The 23652-nt window shown below is 42.3% G+C and overlaps 1 long non-coding RNA gene across 1 annotated transcript in view; it reads left to right on the top strand.

Annotated features, from left to right (window-relative positions):
* LOC102380407 overlaps positions 1–23652 on the top strand; it is a 120045-nt gene that overhangs the window by 57269 nt on the left and 39124 nt on the right. Inside the window, exon 3 of the long non-coding RNA XR_323814.1 lies at positions 3654–3782. This is a non-coding gene — a long non-coding RNA (uncharacterized LOC102380407). The remainder of the gene's footprint in view (positions 1–3653; positions 3783–23652) is intronic.

The following is a 23652-nucleotide window of genomic DNA, read 5'->3' as shown; positions in this document are numbered from 1 at the left end:
GTCACCTTTGAAAACTAATTATTTCATGGGACTATGCCTTGGTAGGTCATCTCTCTTTCCAAGATTTCAAAAGTGTGCCCTCATTCCCCACCGGAACGCACACTGGAAATCGATCAAAGACAGAAATACCCAATTACCGGTGGGGGCACACTTCTCACAGGAGGGCCACTCTTTCTCTCTCTCTAATTTCTCAGTTCTGATCCTCAAGGGAAACTTACACAACACTTCCCAGAGACGAGCCTATGAGCTCCATTTCATCAACCTCCTGGATACTAGAGATCATGGACTAAACATAGACATCAGATTTTTGATACATTATAATCTGCCTGGCAACTGACTCCCCAGCCCAGCCCAGCCCCTGGCTTCTTTACTTTTCATTCCATCCAGGAAGAGCACACACCAACCGCTGAAACTTCCTTAGCCTGACAAAGGGTTTTTGAACTCAAAAGCTTGCTTAATAACTATTCTCCAACTATTTGGGTTGATCTAATAAAAGATATCAAATTCACCCAAGGAAACTTGTCTGCCCTCATTCCCCATATTTTTACCTCCAGTAGCTGCAGTGAGAGACAGTATGGCACTCAAGCCAGCTCCATCCTTCTGTGACCACCCTGCCCTGACCCACTTGCAATCACCAAAGCCTGGAATAGTCAAAATAGATGAATGAGTATCCCTCCATCACAGCTTTCTTTGACAGATGTGTGCTTAGCCCTGGGTTCTATAGTATAGTGTTACTCTAAACCAGTGATCCCCAACCTTCTTAGATTCAAGCCCCCCTGCCTCTCCCTTGGAACATGTTAGCTCTTTGTTTTCACTCTGCTCTGGGGTTGGGTTTTTTTATAGTAAAAAAAATCTTCTATTGTGAAGAGCTTAAAAATACCACAGCAGGTCAAATATGTTTAACACTACAGAGTCTGAAATCCCTGGATTTGTGTAAATTGTTTGCACACTTAACAGTGCTAACATTGCATGGCACCCCACATCACCTGGAAGTTTCTTAAGGCACCTCAGGGTGCCTGGCTGAGAATCACTGCTGTAAGCAATCATTTCTGGTTAAATGCTGGAATTCATTTTGCCTCTTTCCCAGCAGGAAGAGGTAGTGAGGAATCATTTTACTGATGGAAGACCTGGGGTCAAGAGGGAAGCCATACAAATATGGCCCAAGTCTCTTGTGGGGTTGTATTCCATGTGGCACTTGCCATGCTTTTTATCCTTGCTCTGTTTTAAAGATATCCTGTGCATCCATCTGCTTACAAGCTCTCTTTCCATCTCTGCATCCCATCACACACCTCTTAGCCATCTTTCTAGCTATATTGCCATTATTAACCTTTCACATAGCAATAAGCAGGCACTTGAAGTTTTTATGATGCTTTAACAGCATCTAGGTTTTATTTAAATTGTTTGTATCGGAGAGCAACTTTTTTGAGTATAGGTAGGAATTGTTCCTTTGACTCCATATGACCCCACACTAAAATCCCACTTAGTTTGTCAGATTCTTTTTTTAATGAGATAATAGTAGCCATAGAGTGCTACCATATGGTTGTATTTCCTCTTTGAGCTATCTCTTTCTGTCCCCGCACAACCCCACTTGTCACCTGACTCAAGCAATATATTGCTTACAGAGATGAGAGAAAGGAAAGAGCTACAATAATATATAATCTCAGTCATGCATCCCTTGCAAGTGCAATTTTTTTCATTTTTCATTTACAGTATTTTTGGAGCCCCAGTGGTAAATGAGGTATGAAATGAAACATTTACGCCCACCTAGTGTATAGAGAATTTGGAGAAAAATGTTGTTGCCATTGAGACATATCTATTGTAACAAGAAGTCCTTTCTTGCCTGCACCCCTTCCACCCCATTTGCACATTTTCTTTTTTCTTCTAAGTATTGGCAGAGACCTAGCACACCCATTGCGTGGGTGTGGCAAGGCTCAGAGCAAACCAAAAAGCTGAAGTGGCTTTCCATAGGAGAAACCTAGAAACTACATCTACATATCACTTGAGCTAAGTGTCACCACAGAAAAGAAAAGAACTAAAATATCCACTTCAAAGCAAAGCCTGTAAGAGACAAGAAAAGCCAAGGTGTATAGAAAGCATGACTGTAAATATATCCTTCTGAACACATTTCCGCTTTAATTAAAACCTATTTCCCAAAGAGAACTTCCCATATCTATCTAAAGTTTATGCTAAATCAGTCTGCTGCATCTAACCTAACTCACTGTCCCCAGTGGCCTTTGATCCTCACTACCTCACATTGCATTTTTATATTTAATCTGTCTCATCTTTACCCTGGCATTCTGTATTTTGTATTTTATACCTTTTAACTTTTAACAAATGTATTTTTTTAAAGTAAAGTCATACATTGTATTACTAGAACTATTATAAGAATGCATCGGAATAGTAATCACTGGAATTTCATTGCTGTATTTGGGCTGGTTTCCTGAATGAATGAGGGCAAATATGAGTAGGCGATTTAAGAGGCAGAGCCAGCTGCGGTTACAAGTTAGTGAGTGGTAATTAACACCATCTACCACAGACGGTCAGCAAGGAAGGATCAGTGCCATTGCCTGGAACTCCATTGTGCGTGCAACAAGGTATCCAGTTTAAGCTAATCAATGCTGGAGACTGGTTTCTGGGACTGGATGTCCCCCCACAGACTGCTCCTGGAACCCTTAACAATACCACTGTTAAATTAATCAAAATCATAAACTGACTCCCGAAACTCCACGTACCAGCAGGTGGATGGATACCTCTGTGACTGACAGTGGTCGTGTACTACTCAAGAACTCTGTGGGACAGCAACCTCCAGATTGGGCAGCCAAGATGATGCTGGGGGATCTCACATGTTTGCCAGAAAGGGATATGAGACAGTGAAGCATAAACCTCAGGGTCGCCCTCTCATTCAGCACCTGACCTACCGAGACCAGAAGGACAAGCAGGTGACCTTCTTCTGGAGAAGACATTGCCCTGGGGGAAGCTGACTATGGACAACAGACTCCAGCACCCTGGATAGGTATAAACCAACATTGGTGCTACACTACTATTGCAGCAATTATGTGAATGTGTGTCAGTGTGTGTTAACATGACTAGTACCTATTGTAACCCCCTGGAATTTGCATTTATAATTTTATTAGAAATTCACATCCTGTCTAATAAACTAGAATGTATGATGATCCTGTGAGTTGGTCCTTTGTAGGCAACATAATCATATTGGGTTTAATACTTTATATGAAATCTAATAGTCAGGAGCTCAGTTGCTCAGAAAACAGACAAAAATATCAGGACAGGGATTTTAAAGGCAAATGAACTACACTGAAGGAGAGCAGTGAGAGGGGGAGAAAAATAAAAGGAATACAGTTATTGTACAAGCCAAGTGTTAGCTCATATCTTAATACTGCATGTGAAGAGAAGTAGGTCACCTTTTTCAGAAGAAGGATACTATTGCCCTGGAGATGAAGGGAAGTAAGGTGAATGTGATTTCAGGTGTTAAAAATTATTCATTAGAATGAAAGTTAGAGCCTTTTTTACATGAGAAGTTAAGATTAGGGTCTAGTAAAAAAAAATATTCAAAGTGATGAACAGAACTGAAACAAACTTTAAAATTATTTTGCTTTTCTCTCCTTTTCTCTCTTCTCTTCTTTTCTTTTATTCAGGGTAATTCAGGAATGGGAAAAAAAATTAGAGGAATGGTGACACCTTTTCACTTAGAGAGGAATAAAGTCAAACAAATTGCATCGTACCTTTGGACCTAACTGACAGTCCAGTCCCTCTCTTCTGCTCAGGTTTGCTTCTGTCTCTACAACCCAGGCAGATTCTTTATGGTGCTATAACTGTTGAGATCTTTAACACGTTGGCCCTAATCCTGTTAACTGTTACAATATTAACATTTTACACTGTATAAGAAGGCCATATTCCTGCAAGGCTATGGATACAGCTTTCAGCTTCTGGTACAATCATTGTATCCATCCAAAGCCAAATACGATGAAAGAGAATAATGGGGAGGGGGAAGTTTTAAAACTTTAGAGTGTCTGTGGGGGAGTCTGTGGGTGGTTTGTATGTTTTTCTACACTCCGAGTCTTTCTGGATAGTGTGGGATATTTAATCTCAAGAATAAGCATTTCTCCTGTGCAATTTTAACTTCAAAAGTCATGTTACCTCTTAGTGTTTGATTTTCTTTTGTTGAGGGTTTAACATTTGCCAGAGAAGTATATAGTTTTGTTTGGTAAACTCCCAAGTCTATTGTAATCTGGGTTCTATTCTTAGTTTTTTCACAAGCATGCTACACAAAACTAGGTAGGCTAAGCAATTTAATGATATGTGTCTGCATTGCTCCCCGTCCCCGTTCCATATGAGCTTTTTTCAATGTGGCAATTTTTCACACTAGTATTGAGAATCAGACTGGTAGTTTTGATGCATACAGTGTCTGTGTTTGATGAAACTCAGGTTATTGTTTAAGTTTTAATGAGAACTTTCTGACGCCTACAGAAAATTAACTTTTTTCAGTTGGGGTTTGGAAAATGAAAAAAATATATTCAAACTGAAAAATATAACTCAAAGCATGGAAATCATTGCCTTGGAAATACTACTGCTGTATGTCTTAGGACCTGAACTTACTTCAGGCCCCCGTCTTGCACTTTTGGTCTAAGGTTCCTGGCACATCATGGTGAGCCACATTTTTAGTATTCAGGACCATAATGTCAAAGAACAAAATATAATTTCTGGATGAAGGTTTGCTTAAAAAGTAGAAGTATTCCGATCAAGGTCTTCCCTCCCCTGCCCCTTGTACCCTCCTATATAACACATGAGCATGAGCTTACACATGCATGCACACACACTCTTTGACCAGCTCAGGTAACCAAGTTTAATAAAAATGTTCATGAAATTGTTTTGAGAACCTCACGCTGAGGACAGATTCTCCATAGATTATTTTATTTATTTATTTGCCTTACAGTAAACTGGGGTGCAATGTTCCCCTCCCTTATAACTCATACTCTAGAACTAAGATCTGTATCTAGGTAGTTCTCCAGACTAATTTCAGGCAGCCAATCAGTAGTATATAATATATATCATACCACTTAATGGATGGCTACTAATATACTGAATGCATTTATATCCCAGTAATTGAACTAGGATATAATTCCATCATGATAGATGTACAAGGAATACAGTTCTCAGTTTTACTTGCTTTCTTATTTTGTGCTTTTGCAGACTTTAAGAACATGTTGCTTCTGATCTAATGTTGGCTCTCCACTTAGTATTAGCTGATACTGTACTCTGATAAAAGTCAGTCTCATTAAGTAGTAGTGCACGGTACAGCCACAGTAGCCTTCAGTGAGACTTATCGGAGGCACAGCCTGCAGATCGAAAAGCAATTAGCATTCTGGCTTGTGATAATTACCCACAGTATGGGAGGCTTATCCAAGATGTTCTTTCCACTGTGCCTAATAATAGGATTCTTTAAACATTTATATATTTTCATGGACAAACCAGCGCTCTGATTTCAACTCTTGTCACTTACCTCAGATAGGGGAAACAAACATCTCTCACACATTTTTCCCCATAAAGTAAAGTACATTGCTGTTCTGACAACTTGTGTTGTCACCTAAAAGTCACCTTGAATCATGTTTTAATCAGCTGGAACAAGGCAACATCTCATTTATTTCTGCAGTTTCCTTGCTCTGCAACACACTGATTGCCGAGACATAGAAATCCAAATTGAGCTCTGATTAAAATGGAATGAGGATGCAGATGCTGCTGTTCGTTGACAGGGGCACTTTGCTCTGTATGAGGAAAGGTCAAGGTGACTCAAGATCTAATTATAAATGAAACACTTTTAATAGTTCTAGGTTATGCTTTTCTTAACAGTTTCAGCTGACAGTTCAAATTATATTAGAGTTGCTTTCTCTTCATTTTATTGGTGGTAGAAATGCTTGCAAGAATGCAAAATTGATGTTCTTAATTGACCATCTCAGGAATGGATCCTGACTCTGTAAGTGGTTTTACTGCTGACTACAGTCAGAGCTTTGAGATCACGCTTGATCCTCTAAGTATAGACAGGTAATGATCAGAGATATTTGGGTTTCTAGGAAGGTAGACTTTACTAAAGCTTATTATTGTCCAAGGGATAGGTAGTTGGTTCATATGTTCTCTTGCAATAGACTCCCCAGGTATCTCTGCACTATTTAACCGCTACATTCATCCCCCTTATCTCCCCGCCCCCCCCCACCCCCGACTCTGCATTTTACATCTTTACTGACTGCCTGTCTTGCATGCATACCAGCCCAGTTATGGCTTCTTTACTATTCATTCCAGCCAGGAAGAGCACACATCAACTGCAGAAACTTCCTTAGCCTGACAAAGGGTTTTTAAACCCAAAAGCTTGCTAAAAAAAATGTTTCCATCTATTTAAGTTGGTCTAATAAAAGATGTCAGATTTACCCAAAGAACCTCGTCTAACAGTAGACTAAAATTTAGCTTTGACAACAGGGGACAAAACTCTTAATTGAAGTGGATGACTGTTGTGTTTGTATTTCCTGATACTAAGATATGTCCATTGTTTTGAATTGTAGTTAAACAGGAAATGTCTGCAGTAATAAACTACAGCCAATCCTAGTAATGCAAGGCATGCATAAGATTTATAGAAGCCTGTTTTGGTATGGTAAACTCTGTTGCAGGAGTTGCATACCAATTTGTGGCACATGCAGTGGTCCATAGCTTGCAGGTAAGCAGTAAAAATGTTTTGGTCTGAATGTGTATTTTGCCCAGTATGGCCACACAACATGCTGACTCAGGTTCTGGTTGCCTCATGATAGGTGGTGCTGTGGCTCTAAGTTTGGAAAGTTAGGGTTTATACTGTTCTTGTGTACTGTTTTGTGAACTTGTGTAATGTCCAGCTGTGCTGTTTGCTTAGAACCTAACATGAAAAAAGCAATTCAAATTATACCGTGTTTAAAAAATGATATGTGAGGAGGACAGGCTATGTTGCACAAAGAAACAGGAAGGGCTTAAGCCTTGTCTATCTGTGGAACCACATCTGAGCTTCCACCAATCTCTGAACATTTATTATTATTATTATTATTATTATTATTACTACAATTATTAATAGGGCAGGGTCCAAGATTTTCACAAGCTTGTACTAAAAGTTAAATTATGTGATAGGAACTCATGGCAAGGTTAATCACATGCAGAGCACTAAAGTCATAGGCCATCCATGCTCATTGATGGTCTAAAATCCCAGGCACTGATTAAGTGGCTTATGAGCGTATCTTACAATTTTAAAGAAATACATTTTTATGTAGATATATCTATTGAGTAGCTTTATGTATATCTGTTCAGCAAGCAAATTATTTTAGCAGTAATTGTCTGCTGACTGAATCAGTCTAGGAAAATCAGCCTTTAATTGGGACATTAAGAGGTGAATTTTCCCAGTAAAGATCACTTAAGTTGTTGATATTAAATGGGGTGTGACAGTGTTTGTGATACAGTAAACATAAGGCTTTTTCTATATGATCATGTATTTAAGTTATCCATTAATAAAAGTTGTGATAATAGGAGGAGTGCAATATAAGGAGGAGTGATATTTCATAAATAAGAAGCTTTTTAAAATGTATTGATCATATGATGGCTGTATATGAGTTGAACACTATTTCTGGATTTCATATTGTATCTTTTATAGGATAGGGCACAACTCATTGACATGTTTTGTAACATGTCAAGAAGTTCAGAAACTCCTCTATATGTACATCTTGAGTCTTCCTCCTGGCTTACATTTTTGACATATTTAGTACAAAGTTGTGTATATTTCTTGTGCGAAGTGGTAAGTTTGTTTGTTATTTTGTAATAAGACTCTACTTAAAAATGAATACTATTTTCTTATCAGAATGTTCATTTTGCAACTGTTTCTTGCCTGCAAATGTTATCTAAACCATCTTCTGTCAACTGAGACACAAGGAGAGAGATGGTTCTGTTGGAAATAAGCTTATCATCCCCAAGCAGACCTCAGCACCAGTGTGACCTTGCATCCTTTGGGAATTCACTTCCTTCAGTTTTGCTGCTTTTAAAAAAAAACCCCAAAACAACACTCCCCCCACCCCCCCCCCCCCCCCAAAAAAAAGAACTGCCCATGTTGATTGACACTTCAAGTTCAAAGTGTTTTTGTTTGTTTTTTTAATGGATTAAGTGAGAATTTTGATCTGAAGATTTCGGATGTTTAGTTGTTTGGTCCCTGGTGTGGGTGCCTATTGATATTTAATTCACAAACTCTATGGATGAACAAATTGTAGGAAGAATGACTTTATTTACATATTATTTAGCATCAAATGTCAGCTAATATTAAAGGCAATAATTAAAAAATAGATACTGATTCTACTCCCTGGGGTGGCTTCTTAACATCATTACACCAGTGTATAGGATGTACAGGCTTGGTGATATACAGATAATTAATTGAGCTGGGTGCAAAAAAGTGTGGCAAGCAATTCATTAAGTGAATTTAGCATCTTGGGCTAATGATTTTATGTATTGTATTTCTTGTTTTCATCTTGACTTGGTTATGTTGCGAGTATAAACACTATGTAATATACTAAATTTAAAAATTGTTACCCTTATTCATATAAATCATGTCTTGTGTGTTTTACTAGGGATTGGTTGATGTACTGTATACTTCTAAAGCTTCCTATAATTTTCTTTAGATTCCACATTGATACTAGTACCTAGAAAATTGGGAAAGATGAAACTTTTTTCTGTATGCAGTTAAATTTGCCTCTCCTGATAACTTTAATTCAGAATAATAATCTCAATATCTCTATCCATGTAGGAGAGGTAAGCTCTTTGGCTTCACTGATATTAGGTGCCTACCAGCATTGTAGCAGACTTCATTTCCCCTCCTCTGCTTTACTGACTTTTTGTGAGGTTCCATCCTGTCAGCATATGATTTCAGAGTGTTCAGTTATTCTGAATGGTATCTCTCCTTCAGCCTCCTGCAAAAAACCCTCCAATACCATTTAAAGACCATAGTTGGGGATGCTGTGTGTATAACTGCAATAACTGCAGAGCAGACTATCATATCTTTGAGGCATAAAGTTAGTATCTTCCTTCAAAGGCAGAAGAAAAGAATCTGAGGTAACTATTGTCTCCAATTCAACAGTTTTTTGGATTTAAATAGTGCTTCCCCAAGCTCTAGGAAGTGGGGAGGAATCATAGAAATGAGCTTAACCTAAAGTGCTGGAGCACCTGATACCTAGTGCATGCCAGTCAGTAGTTGTGGTTTCGGTACTGCAATTTTGGCTTAATTCATTGTATGCCTGCCGTTCCATGCTAATGTAACCTGGGTGGCACCCAATGATGTATTCCCCACTCCAGATGAAGGGAGTATTAGCAGGGCAGGTGCACTGTGGGGTGAAACTGCCTGTGGTGCACAGTTTCCTTCTTCCCTATAGAACAAGGCCAGGACACAGGTTAAGGCTTAACTATGTACAAAAGTAATAAGAGATAAAAGTTATAGGGTTAACATATTTACACATAAGATATAGGAGGAAAAGCAGCTTACATACAGATTAGTGCAAATACTATATACAGGTGAGGAATCAAAAAGGGGATCAAAGCAAGAGTCTCATTAGAAGTCGTGCAAATTTTACACTCTAATGGAATGCCGCTTTACAAAGTGTGAGGCACAGGGCTCATAAAATTTGAAGTGCAGCACCTAGTGGGGAATAAAGTAGAAAAAGTCAATAAGTTATATTAAAACAATAGCAACATACCAGGAGAAGGAGTGGCCCTAGATGACAGGAGGGGAGTGGGGAGGCCCAGATACTCCAGCTATCCCTTTAACCAACTTAAATACCCCAACTGCTCATCATGGGGGGGAAGACCCTCCTCCCCTGTGAGAATCCCCTTCCCATGCAATTCATGACTCCTCTAAGGGCCCAGTGAGGCTGCCCTTGCCTTCCAGGTCGGGGCATCTCTTTCCTTGGCAGGGGGCCCTCAGCTGTTTTTAGGTTCTCCGAGCCCCTGGCCTGCTCAGGGCCCTGTGCACCACTCTGTGCACCATTGACCCTAACTTGTGCCGGGGGTTGGAGGCCCAAGCCACCTTGTGCAGCCACCTTGTGCAGCTCTTAGGATCTTGGTCCACTCCTGGACCCTCCATACACCACCTGTGCACTGCATGCCCAGCCTTGTGTTGGGGGTTGGGGACCTGAGCTGCCATGTGCAGCTCTGGGGCCTTGGTCCACTCCCAGATCCTCCGTGCACTCCGTGTACACCTCTCACCCTGCCTCATGCAAAGGCTTGGAGCCCTGAGTGGCCTCATGCAGCTCCAAGGGTCTTGGTCCTTCCTGGACCCTCCATGCACCACCTGTGCACTGATGCCATGCCTCCTCATGGCAGGGCTGGGAACACGGCCACTTGCTGCTCCTGTCCAATGATCTGTCTTTAGGCTCTTCTGGGGCTACTGCTCTGCCCCACTGTCCAGCTCTGGCAGCTCTTCTTCTTCCTTCTTCTTCATCCCTCAATGCAGCCGCCCATCTGCCGAGCACGCTGCCTTTTTATTCCCTCCAGAGTCTCTGCCCCAGATTCCAAATGGACCAAATAGAGAGGGAGGGGGTTAGCCCCCTCTCAGCTCTTTGCCTCGTCCCTGGGTAGGGATGGGGCAAGCCTCACTCCTGCCATCACCTGATTGGTGGGAATGCCCCACCAATCGCTCAGAGCCCTTCTGAGCCAGGAAGCCAGCTGCTGCCAGAAAGCCTGCCACACTAATAAACCTTCTTCTGTTGTTTTGTTTTTTTTGAGCTACCTGTGCCGCCCCATTTCAGGGCAGTGGGTGGGGTTTGGAGGCTCAACTGTGAGGCCTTGGTTGTCCCTAATTTTTTGACATGCTCATGGAGCCATGTGTGTCCATTTTCTGACTAGGCACTGACTTGATCACTTTCATTATGTTCCAGGCAATTTCCACAGTTCTGCCTTCTCTTAATACCTACGTATGGGTCTGAATGGGTCCAAGAAGGATGTTTGCCTGGGAGATAGAAATGCCATCAGTATAATGATGTATTTGGTGGGTCCCTTATTTAATTCCTGCATCAAAAACAGTTGTCCAGTCAGAAAACCCATTACCTTTCCCTGCAATGGGGTAAAAATGGAGCCAGGTTCCACCTACCAGGTTGAGGCTTCAAGCTTTCATCCTCTATGGGCTTGCTTCTGAAAAGTTACTTGAAGTCCCTAAGGCCAACTGTGGGAAAGATAGCCTGGAGTGGCAGATCTGTTTCTAACTGACAGTTACAGACTGGAGAGTTAGGGGTCATAAAATGCCTCAGGCTCACTGGTCTGGGGCTATTGAAAGAACTGGTTCAGAGGTCTGATACAGAGACAAGTGACTTGAAGATTGCAACTCCTTTTTCTCCTTGGTTTAATGACATAAGTGGTAAGCTGCTTCACCTGCTTTTTGCCTTTATGAATTCCTTGAAATTTCTCTGTTTTATGTACTGATGTTTTCTTTCTTGGAGTTCTTGCTAACATTGCAGACTCTAGTACATGCATCCCACACTTACATCTGTACTTTTTCAGGTATGCTGAAGCCTCATTGTGCAGGTCCTTAGAAGTAGGTGGGTATGACCAATGAGGGGCTTACTACAAAAGGTGGGGTTAAATAGCACAGGCAGCATCCGGGCAGTGGAAATGACAAACAAGGTATTGTGGATTTGGCAGGCTTCTCCCTCTTTTTTCCTGATGATCATGAATGGATTTCTCCCCCTCACTTTCCCCCTCCCCCCATATTGAGGGAGCTAAGAATCTGACCTGCCCTCCAACCCTGAGTATCAGTAATGCTAACCAGCATACCCATAAATGCAAATGGAGGCTGCCTTCAGAAGATTATGGCTTGGATTAAAGGCATACTTGGACTTGAAGGAGCCTTCCTCATTGCTTCTAAATAGCAGTGTGAATGTACCCTTAATTGCCTTTGTCAGGGTACTAGACTTATAGTACAGTAGAATCTCATCCGATATAGCATGTATCATGTGGTCTGTGGCTTTAATGGTAGCAGAAAGTTATTCTCACAACTTGCTGGCTTACTTAGCAAGCATAAATCAGATTCTGTTCTGAATCTGGAGAGGGAGGCTAGGAACTATGAAGGAGACTTGCCTAAAGTGCCAGCTGGTGTACAACAGATAGTTTTTATTGCACCACTCAAAATCTGTCCTTCACTTTTGTTGCATTATACTCCATATAAATCATAAGTAAAATTCCATATAATATATACCATTCCTTCCAAAAATACTTGTGCAACTCTTCTGCCAGGCATCTGACAGCAGTAACAAGGGCTGGGTTCAAATTTAGGGGTTAAACACCAACCTTTCAAATTTTAACTTGATTCCACCATCTAGAAACCTGGGAAAATAAGTTTTAACTGGTTGTTCTAATGTGAAAAAGCTTCCCCACTCACAAACAAATGTGAAGTTAACACAGAGTTTATAAAAAGGAAAAGGAAGTTTTCTGTAAGAGATGTATTAACTCCCTAACTATTAAACTAACTGAATTCCAAAGCAGGTGACAGTCACTGGCAAACTAACCCAGGTAATTTTACCACATAACTCAGTCAGTTGGAAAGGAAGACTTACCCAGGCTGCCATTTGGGATTTCTGTTAGTTACACCAGCCAAAGTAGCAAGTGCTAGATAGGGAGAACCACCACAGATGACCCTGCTGCCAGGGGTTGCTGCTCTGCTCTGGGTGCTCTACCAATCATGCCAGTCAAAGTAGCAAGCACAGGCTATGGATGTCCACACTGGAGGTGTTGCCAATCATACTGGGCAGCACTCCTAGGGATTACTCCTGAGAACACCATTTTGGCCACTACCATTACCAGGTGCCCGTCACTCTTTTGCCAGTTGTCTTCAAGCTGGTATGCAAGCTATACAGTCCTGGGCTTCAAAACATTTTTACTCTGAGAAGGTGAATCACAGAGTTATCCTGGGAATAACTTCTGCTTGGAATCTTTCTTCTCTGTACACACAAAACTTGGCACCAGAAAAGAGGGCCACCCCACTGCAAGCCCTACTGTGCAGTACATGGTGAAGACTGACATTTTTGGTGACGTTGTATAACTTTGCATTAACAACATTTGTACGCCTACATACTTCACAAATGTGGAAGGGAAGTCCGGTGGGCACAAAATCTGACCCACCTACCCTCTACAATAGCACACTTTAACCACAAACAATATAATCCAGGCCCCACTAAAATGAAAACGGGCACAACTACCCCCCCGCCCCCCAACCTGCTTGTTAATGAGGGTATGAGATAAAGAATACATGCAGTTGCAATTATAGACCATATGACCATAGGCACTTACACTTGAGATTTTTATGATAACTTACATTTTGTTTTCCAGGTGTGTATGGTATGTGCATACATTTGTGATAGGAAATACATGCAGGTAGGCTTCAAACTCATTTTGATGTACCATAGGTATCCTATAATGAAGGCAAACTTGACTGCAAAGGAGTCTGAAGTCCATCCTGTCATAACCCAATGATTTTTAGTGCCTCGGCACATTGGAATTTTTCCGCCACATGGAGCTTTCTTTGCACAGTGGATTTCTCAGCTGCAGAGAGAAAACCCCGGTGCAAAGAGTCCCCGCCACACACATGCAAATTCGTACCCCGTTATTGGCTGATTCTAAATTATTCCTACGTGGTGGCTAGCAATTGGCTCGCTAGCTGTATAAAAGGTCAGAGCAGTTTCCGCCCAAGTTGGAGGACTCCACAACCATCTCATGGGGAACTCTGAGCACGCTGTGGAGCCTAGCAAACTCCGCGTGTGTCTTGGAGGAGGACAGAGAGGCCTGATCAGCTCTTAGCTACTCCCCGTCATAGTGTAAATTTGACGTATCCCCCGTGTGAAGCGCTTGTGGAGTCGTATATCGACGACTCATCTCGGTTCGGTGCGGTTCGGAAGAGATCTCATTTGTGTTTGTTTGTGTGCAACTGCAACTCAAGCAAGTTTCCTTCCTGCACTGTGACCATCGGCAATGTAAGTAAAGATTTCTTTATAAAACCAGTACGTTTCCGTGCCTAACTCTACTCCGTCATGGAAAAACCCCATCTGACGGTCCGGGATACTGGCCATAGCCTCAGACCAACCCTCGGTCCCGACACATCCTTTTCATGACGCCTTGCAAACGTCTTTGCATTATAAGACTGGTTGTGAAAGCCCACAGTCCCTAATGACTTTGGCTTCCTAAGGAAGGACACCTAAAGGAAATTAATAGAACATTTTCTTATTTTTAGTTTGTTCTTCCATGGCCTGAGAGCAAATACAACTATTGAGCTTGTAACCTTCAAACATCATTCATGCTGCTTATGTTTATGGAAACGGTAGATGCACATTAACTTTCTTGAAGATATCTATGACCAGATGCATTTAGAAGTGTCTGTGGCTTTATTCTGTGCTAATTGCACTGTGTTTTTCATAGATTTTATTGGTGGTAGGGCTGGAAGGGACCTTGCGAGATCACCAGGTTTTCTTAAAGTATTATGTGAGTGGGGACAGGAAACAATGGTCTAAAATTTTTACTTGTATTTATTGTAATATGCAGGTTTGGGCAATCCAATTTTAATGACTGTTAAAATTAGCAATTAGTGTCAAACTTATACACAGATGACACATTGTTCCTCTGCTTAAAGAAAGCACCAGACTCTTAAGAATTAAAAGAAACATGCATTGCTTCTATACCAAAAATTCACAATTGCAATTGCTTTATGCATACTGATATAATAACACATGCATATAGTAAATGGTTCTCATCCTGGCACATCACACTTGGCACTAATATCAAAACTACTAAAAGCCTTGAGCTAGTCTTTTAAACTTCAGGATGATGGAGGAAGTGGATTTGTGATTAAGGTATTGGACCATGGATCAAAATATTGAGGTTTAAGTGCTGCACTAACACAGACTTGTGTATGCCAGTCACTTAGGCTAGGGACAGAAATTATACATAAACTGGTATACATAGTCAAAAACTGGTTCAAATCTGTAACAAAAAAGAAGTTCAGTGCACATAAACCACTTTCAAAATGGCCAAAACTGTTTTAAGATAAACTAGATGGATGTAGTAGCAGACTTAGCTGATTTAGATTAAATCAGTCTCCTGCTGCAGGCATGTGACTGCATTTCTAGAATCAGAAGTGAATGTCTGTTCACTTGCATATCAGTTCAGTCTATGCAGGTTACATTAATCTGTGAAGATTGAATCAATTCAGACTTGGGCTTTTTTACTGTCTGTACTTAGCTTTAGTCTTTCTGTCTCAGTTCTCTGTATATAAAATAATGTTTTTTTTTTCCCTTTAATTATTCTCTATTTACTTTTCAGTGATGTCATGCTGGAGACTGCATTTATTGTTTGTACAGGCCTATGCAAAATGACTCACTGATATCAATGGATGCCAGAGACCACACACAAGCTATCCAATTGGTGGGAAGGCAGGAGAACGCTAATTAAAAAAAAAAACAACAGATTTTGCTTTAAAAAAGGCTTATTTCATTTCCTAAATAACAGTATGTTGCCAGTCTGGCATGATAAATGTGCCCATGGTTATAACCACTCTTTTGTCACTGATCAAAGGTTTAGATTTAATTCTTTCTACTGGTACTTGCACCTCCTTTATTGTCAGCTGTAGTTTAAGGTATAATATAATCTTAAGAAAATAAGATGGCAATGGATAGTAGGGCTGGGTGATGCTTCAGTAGCCAATTCGATTCAGAGGAGATTCAGCCTGATTCAGCAGCCAAATCTCCTAATCTGAATTGAATTGGGAGACCCATTAAATGGTCCAAATCAAATCCAAAGCTTCCAAATAGATTTGCAGAGATTCGGATCAGCTGGGGAGAAGCTAGCACAGTTGGGTGGCTGCAGGTTCCTGCAGTTCCTTCAGCTGTGCCTGCCTGTCTCTGCATGGGGGGAGCCATAGGAGGAGGCCCCATGGCTACCCTACCCAGCCCCATCCCTTGCCCAGCCCAGCCTATTCCTAGAACTTAAAAAAAAAAAAAAAAGTCCTGCACTCACTGGCTGCAGTGGGGGATCTGGGGCCTCCTGGCAGAGCCCCCCTGTGCAACCCTGCACTCCCCATATGCTCCTCCCCCCACACCTGGCCCCAGCATCCTGGCAATTAAAAAAAAAAAATCTCTGCACTCAGCTGCTCCTGCTCTGGTAGTGGTGATTAGGGCCTCTGGGGGCTCATGGTAGAGCACCCCCCCATGCAGTGAGGGGCAACAGGAATTGCCCCCCTCCCCACCTGGCACCTGTGTGGCAGCTGTCCCATGGTTCGGGTGCAGCATGGCTCCACAGGTCATCGTGCATTGTCTGGGAGCTGGGGCCACTGGAGCTGAGCAGTGCCATGCTCCAGCTGATGCGTGGAGCCCCCCCAACTCCCAAACAGCACATAGTGCCCTGCCAAGCCATGTTATACATGCATCATGGGGCAGCTGCCATGCAGGTGCCAGGTGGTGGGGGCAATCCCCTCTGCCCCCCACTGCCCTGCGCTGCACGGGGTGGGGGTGGGGGGGGGCACTCTGCCATGAGTGCCCAGAGGTCCTAATCACCACTGCCAGAACCGGTGAGTGTGGGGCTTTTTTCTTTAATTGCCGGGATGCTGGGGCTAGGTGGGAGATGGGGCCAGGCAGGGCAGCGATAGGGGCTTTTTCCACGGCTTCCCCCACCCAGGGAGAGGCAGGCACAGTTGGAGGAGCTGGAGGAGAATGTGCAGCCACCTGGGTATGCCTGCCTCTCCCTGGCTGATCCAAATCTCCAAATTGGTGCCAAATCTCCAATTCTGATTCTGCTGAATCAAATGGGGACAGTGATTTGAATCACCAAATTGAATTACTGTCCTCTGTATCGGTATCAGCCAAATCCGAATCTGAATTGAATACTTTCCTATTTGCATAGGTCTAATGGATAGTAGGATAAAGCAGGGCTGATAAGGCTTGTAGTTGAAGTGTTGACATGACTCTAGGCTTGAAGTAAAGCAGGCTATTGGCCTGAGTGAGTAATCAATGTTTAATCCTTAGTTATGAAATGGGGAGCAAATGACTTAAGTCATGCAAAAAACTGCAGGCATGCTCTAATGGGTATTCTGGAACATCTGGCAATAAAAATTACAGAAGTCAAAGACTGATAATTGCTGCATTAAGACCACAATACAACTGCAAATGTGCTGGTACCAAAACACTAATTTAAATTAGTTATATAAACATTAATGTAAATATTAATGTAGGTCACCAAATTATTAGAAGTGGGCAATTTAAGTTTAACAAGTTGGGGGAAGGGAGTTCCCTTGAAGTCATGGTTAAATAGTCAGCATTTGGCCAAAAGATTTATGAATACGCATATTTGTGAAGGAAAAAAAACAAACCCTGAGGACTAAAGTTAGGTGCATCATTTCAGTAAGGTTAGGAGAAGACAAGGAAGCATGTGTTTGTGTGTGTGCATGTAATTAATAAATGTTGCATCCAATTCTTTCTGTCCTTATTGTCTGCCTCCTTACTATTCCTTCCATGATTATTCTACTGTAGTAGCCTGAGGACAATCTGTGGTCTAAATTAGTTTAGATTGCCAGGATGCTGGAGTTCAGGAAAGCTCGCTGTACTTTTAAGGAGGTCTTTTTAAGGCTCAGGACACAGCTATCCCTATACATCAGAGGACTATGAAGTGCAACAGAGAGCAACCTGGCTAGACAACAATCACTTCAATGAGTTGAAACTTCAAAAAGTGAAAACTTGGTCATAGAAATGAGTATAGGGAAAGGTATAAGAGTATTGCACAGGCATGCAATGGGAAAATTAGGAAGACCAAAGCATGATTTGAGATGCACATGGCAGGGGACAAAAAAGGTAATTAAAAAAGTGATTCTGCAAGCATGTCAAAAGTTAAGTGGAGGATGATGCAGAGTAGTCTTAAGTATTTAATGACTTTTTATTTCAGTCGTCACAAACAGGGATAGCTATCACATGAAAAGTACAGTTGGCATCAAAGATAAGAAAGGAGACAAACAGCCTAAAGCAGTGCTTTTCAACCAGTGTGCCATGAAGAGCTCCCTGCTATGCCACAAGAATTTTGAAATAATGGGAAGAAAGGGGAGAGAGAGAGCTAGTGGAGCAGAAGGAAATTCATCTATTGAGCATGTGTTGGCTGTGGAGGATGCACAGTTCACAAGCCTCTTGGCTCAGTTCATGCCATTCGCTTTGGTGTGTGGTGCCTTCAGGCTTGAGCAGTGAAGTTTGTAATATAAATACCATGTGTGTGTGTGTGCTTCTTTTGCTTTCACTTCTATTGTGTGCCCAAAGTGGTCTTGTAGTATTTAATCTTTGTGTCAACTTAACTTTATTAAATGGATCAGGCAGTATAATGAAGACTATGTGGAATTTGTTTTTTTTCTGGTGCTGACACTTCATCTCCTATGCCTGAGTGCTTAATATGTAGAGAGAAAATCTCAAACAAATCTATGGTCCCAAGTAAGTTGAAATACTACCTTTCTCCTAAACACCCAATTTATATAAACAAAGGAGGGACTTTTTAAAGAGGTTACAGAAAGAAAATGCAAAGCAAATTAACCTTATGAGCGAAACCGTCATCAGAAATGAGCAGATATGCTGTGGGGATGGAGAATTCCTTAAAAGATGTGCCATGGAATTTTTATTTATTAAAAAAATGTGTGCGCCTTGGGCTGGAAAAGGTTAGGAAACACTGGCCTAGAGCAGTAGAAGAACAGATTATGGATTACCTGAATACATCTAGTTGCTTTAACCTGGCAGGGCCTGTTGAGATGCATGCTAGGGTACTGAAGGAATTGGCTGAGCTAGTTTCAGAGCCATTGGTTCTCTTTGAGAATTTGTGGAGGTGGGGTAAGGTTCTGGATGCCTGGAAAAGGGCAAATATAGTGTCTTTCTTTAAGAAAGGGGAGAGGAAGGGTCCAGGGGATTACAGACCAGTTAGCCTGACTTCAATACCTGGAAAGATGACCAAGTGGGTCTTCCAGTAATCTATTGGGAAACACCTAGAAGAGAACAAAAGGTGTCTATACACATGCTCTAGGGTGAAAGAGGGTGCCTGCAGTGTCATGTGTATTCAGTGTCCTGCGCTTCAAAATGGTGGCAGGTGTGCTTTAATTAAAGCTTGTCAGTCAAGGGTTATTTTGCCAGGAGGCTGGGCTAGATGACCTTGTGAGGTTCCTTCTAGCCCTATTTTATTATAATCATAGGATCCTATGATCCAAGTACAATAGCACATACTATTTCTAGGATGTATAATACTAAGAGGATTAAGCTTCTGCAATTATTCATTTTTTTTTTCTTTAACATTTCCATTTTGCTCTTGTAAATTATTTTGGAAGAATCCACATGACCTAGTTCCCTTGAAATCTTCTAAGCCTGATATTGCACTGCTTTGAAGCTTGTGAGAACAGAATAATGCAGGTATAAAGAACAAGGCAAGTAGACCAGGTACAAAGAATTGGGTGTCTTGTCCTGGTTCTGAAAGAATGTATTATTTCAAAAAAACAAACAAACAATTCTAAGGTGAAGAGAACCATGATGTGTAATTGCTATAAATGTCTTGTAAAATGAGTCTACATGTATAAGACTTTAAAAGTACACTAAAGGCTGTCAGATAGTAACTGTAGTGTTAAATAATTAAGAAAGCTGCAAACTCTGAGGCCATAAAAAGGGCAACATTTTAGGTTCAGTAATAATTGTGGCAGACTTACCGGAACAGCCTGGCATGCCGGGATTGGAGAATCCACATTGTGATTGGTGGAACCCATCCACCAATCGAGGGGAAAGACAGGGAGGGGCTTGCCCCGCCCCTGCTTGGGGTAAAGCAGGAAAAGGCCTGGGACCTGGTTCAAGACCTTGCTCTGTGAGGTCCAACAAAACCCTGGGGGGCGGAGCCTCCAAAGTGAATAAAAGCAGCTTCATGGTCAGCAGAAGGCAGACATGCCAAGGGACAAAACGGAGTGGAATTAGGAAGAGTTGCCCAGCTTGGTAAGTTCCTGTTGCCCCTGAAGAGCTCCAGAAGACTGCCAATGGTGGTGGGGAGTAGAGTTTAGCTCCATCTCCAGTACACGGTGTGCAGAGTGGCATACCAGAATTTGGTGGAAGTGGCCCTGCATGGAGCCAGACTGTGGGAGCAAGGGGATTGAGTCTGTAACCTCTGGCATGTGGCCAGCACACAGTGCAGGCGCCGCTGCATGGAGCTGGACCCTGGGAGCCATGCAAGGCAGCTCAGGTTTGGAACACCTGGTGAGCGGCCAGGGCCTTGGTGCACAGGGACGGTGCACAGTGGAACCCAAACCCTGGTTGCCGATATCAGTAGCTCTTGTCTTTAACCCCTGGCATGGGGCCAGGGTGCAGGGCCAATCTCCCTGAACTAAGGGTCCCAGAGGTTCAATGCTGCGGCTCGGTCCAAAAGCAGCCTAGGGCTCCAACCCAGTGAGAAGGCAGTAGCCTCCAGAAGTGTGTGACCACTTGGGGCCACTAGCAGGCAGGTGGCTAGGATGGAGCCAGGGCCTGAGAGGCTTGGCAGCAAGTAGCAGCTCAGGTGGAAGAGTGCTGATCCCCCTTTATGACCTTGGAGTCGTGAGTTATCAGGGCAAGAATTTCCCACAGGGGAGGAAACCCCTTGGAAGGTGGGGGGGTGGAGAACTGTGAAAGGGCCCTGAAGGATCCTGACCATGCCCTGGAGGGCAGGGAGGTATTGGGAGCCTGCCCTTTCCCCTTTTTCAGGAGCTGGGCCCAGGTTCTTTTCCCCTAAAGAAGATTCTAGTAATCACAGTGATATTAATACCATGAAGGAGGGCCTTATATTTTGAATCCAGTGCCTCATTTTTTGTCATTAATAACCATTTGTTGTTTATTTTTTATATATGCATGTGTATATGTATGTATCTTGTTGAAACCCCCTTGCTGACACCTCCCTCTGATTTGCCAGTATTTATCTGGGTGTGCCTATGTGTGTTTGCTGATTACCTGAACTCACCTGTATTTAACTGTTCCAGTTTCCTTACTTACCTGCATGGGTTCAAGGCCTTTCAGAGCAATCCCCCAGAAGTCAATTATAGATGTATAGCAATTTACATATGTATAAATAGCATGTTGAATATACGTGTATGTATATGTATAGAGTTATTAATTTTATTCCTTTCCTCCTGTATGTTGTACATACATTAGTACATGTGTACATAATTAAATTCCATAACTGTCCTCACCTGGTTCTTTAGGGACAGAGGGGAACTGTAAGTTGTCTGCAGTTTTGCCTACAGCACACCTGTCAGCTAACAATCCCCCTTCAATCAGAGGGAGGGAGTACTTATCTGAGTACAACATAATGATGGCTGTTCCAAAACCTAAGATATTAACTGGATCACTTTCTATTTACTAAGGGATATTAGATTTGTAGCACTTGTAGTACAAAAACCTTGGTAGAAATACAAATGTCTAGGAAACAGAGGCTAGAAATATTTCCCAGCTCAACTAATCTGCTTCATTGGGGAAAAATGCATATTGCTTATTTGTCCTGTAAAATAAGTGGGCAGAACAAACAGGTGATATGTTCCAGGCTACCAGAGGCTCTCCCCTGGAAGTCCCTAGGAATGTCTTTGGGATGGGGGAAAGCTGGGCAGATATTCCTGGGCCTCAAGTGGCCCAACTGTGCATGAGAGTTCCCTGGGCATGCAGGAATGAGCCCCTTAAGGATGTGCAGACAAAGCAAATAGCACAATAAACAGCACAATTTATTACTACTTTTCATTGTGGCCTCAAATTTTGCCACATGTGGCATGACAAAGGCTATGGATCTCTATTTGCTTTCATTCTGTGCCTCCAAAAATATTTTTATGGTAGCACAAAGGTGATGAAAGGAGATGTCTACCCATAGTTCTACCCAGATGTACACAACCCTTGTGGCACTACAAAAACAGTGCGAGCTACAAAAAAGGTCCATATTTGACATGAAATGTTCTCTGTAGTTCTGTTTTTTGTAGAGCCACATGTAAAATCTGTTCAGCTCATTTAGGGGTAGAGAGTCTGTCTTGCTCCTACAGCATTCTGCTTTCCTTCTCCTCACCTTCCCCTCACCCCCACCAAAGGGGGAGATGGAGTGTAGCTGACGCCCTGACGGTCTTCTGGGGAGCAGAGCTGCAGCCAAGCCAAGACCAGGCACTGCAGTTATGCTCATTGGAATGAGTCATCAGACAGCCTCCCGATGCCCCATTCTTGTGGAGCAACAGCTCTGCCCACAAATGCAGTGGGACCATTGCTATAGCCTCAGCAGCAGAAGTGGCAAAGATCGTGGTAGTAATGGCTTTTGTTGCAACAGTGGGGACAATTGGTGCCAGGGTGGCAGAGGTGATGAACTGTCGACATGCTGCTGCCCCAATCACCGGGGAAGTAGTGGATTTCCTCACCATCTTTTCAGGGAAGCAGCAGGGTATCTGTCAGTTCAGTGCCTTCCTGCGTGACAGAAGCATAGTCTTTGATGGCTCACTGTCCTCTGTCAGAGCCTGACAGCCTGTCCAGTGGTCCCCCTTTCCCAGAAGAATAGAAAGCAACCTGCCAGTGACTGGACTCACTGACTGGTTCACTTAGCTGTAGGGGGTGGGAGTGGGGGCTGGAGTGGTGGAGCACCCCTATTACTCCCTGCCTGAAGAGCATGTCTTTCCAGTGACTCTAGCCCTCCAGCAAGGAGCCTGTGAACATATAATGCTCTATTTCTGTAGCACTGTGAATAAGCATCTATCTATGGATTAAGATTAAGAGAAAAAATTGACAGGATATATTTCTCCAATTCTTTTATTGACCATGTGACACACCCTGACCCTGTATTTGGTCAGCTATGCCTTTGAGATGCATACAGAGGTGTTCTTCAGTCTCAAGGCTTGACCCTTGAAAATGAAATGAGATGTACTATGGGGACACCTTCTTGACTGGGTCCTGCCAGCTCTTAGCAAAGGGAATTTTGCCAGCTTGATGAATTTAACCTTGTTCTGGTCATGTGCTCAAATTAAATCTCTCCTCTTCCTGTGTGGTCAAAAGCTCTGAAATCCCACTTATCACTGACAACGAATAAATATTATAAAATATACAAAAGCATTTGTTATAAAAAATGAGAGCATTCATAAAAAATCAGTAACTATATATTGAGATAGAAATAAAGAATAAAAAGGCAAAAGGAAATATTAGAACAATAATTTGATCTTCTCCTGCATCTTTAAATCTAACAATTCAGGTCCTACTCAATTCTGAGGATTAGAAATCAGCTACTGCCTCTGACCTTTTTGTCAGGGCTTTCTGCAGTGTCTTCTGCCAGCCAAAACTCTCAGCCTGCTACCTGAAAGCCTAAAGTTATTCCCCAAGGCCTGCAAAACTAAAGACAAAGCCTTGCTCCTGTGGCAAGGCTTAAGAATGGTGTCTTATCTGGCCATTTACATATATTATGCATTAGATACTTTAGGAGCCTATAGTACACAAATAACTGTGCTGACACTCAAGTGTCTATGGGTGTGTACAGATATTTGGGAGGTTAGATTGGGGGAAAAATAGCCACCCAATCAAACTTAGTTCACTCACGTGTGTACTTTACACTTAAATTCCTAGTTAAGCCGATCTAAGT

The sequence above is a fragment of the Alligator sinensis genome, unplaced genomic scaffold (assembly GCF_000455745.1).
Source record: "Alligator sinensis unplaced genomic scaffold, ASM45574v1 scaffold485_2, whole genome shotgun sequence".
Taxonomy (NCBI): Eukaryota; Metazoa; Chordata; order Crocodylia; family Alligatoridae; genus Alligator; species Alligator sinensis.
This window is presented reverse-complemented; position numbering and strand designations above follow the sequence as displayed.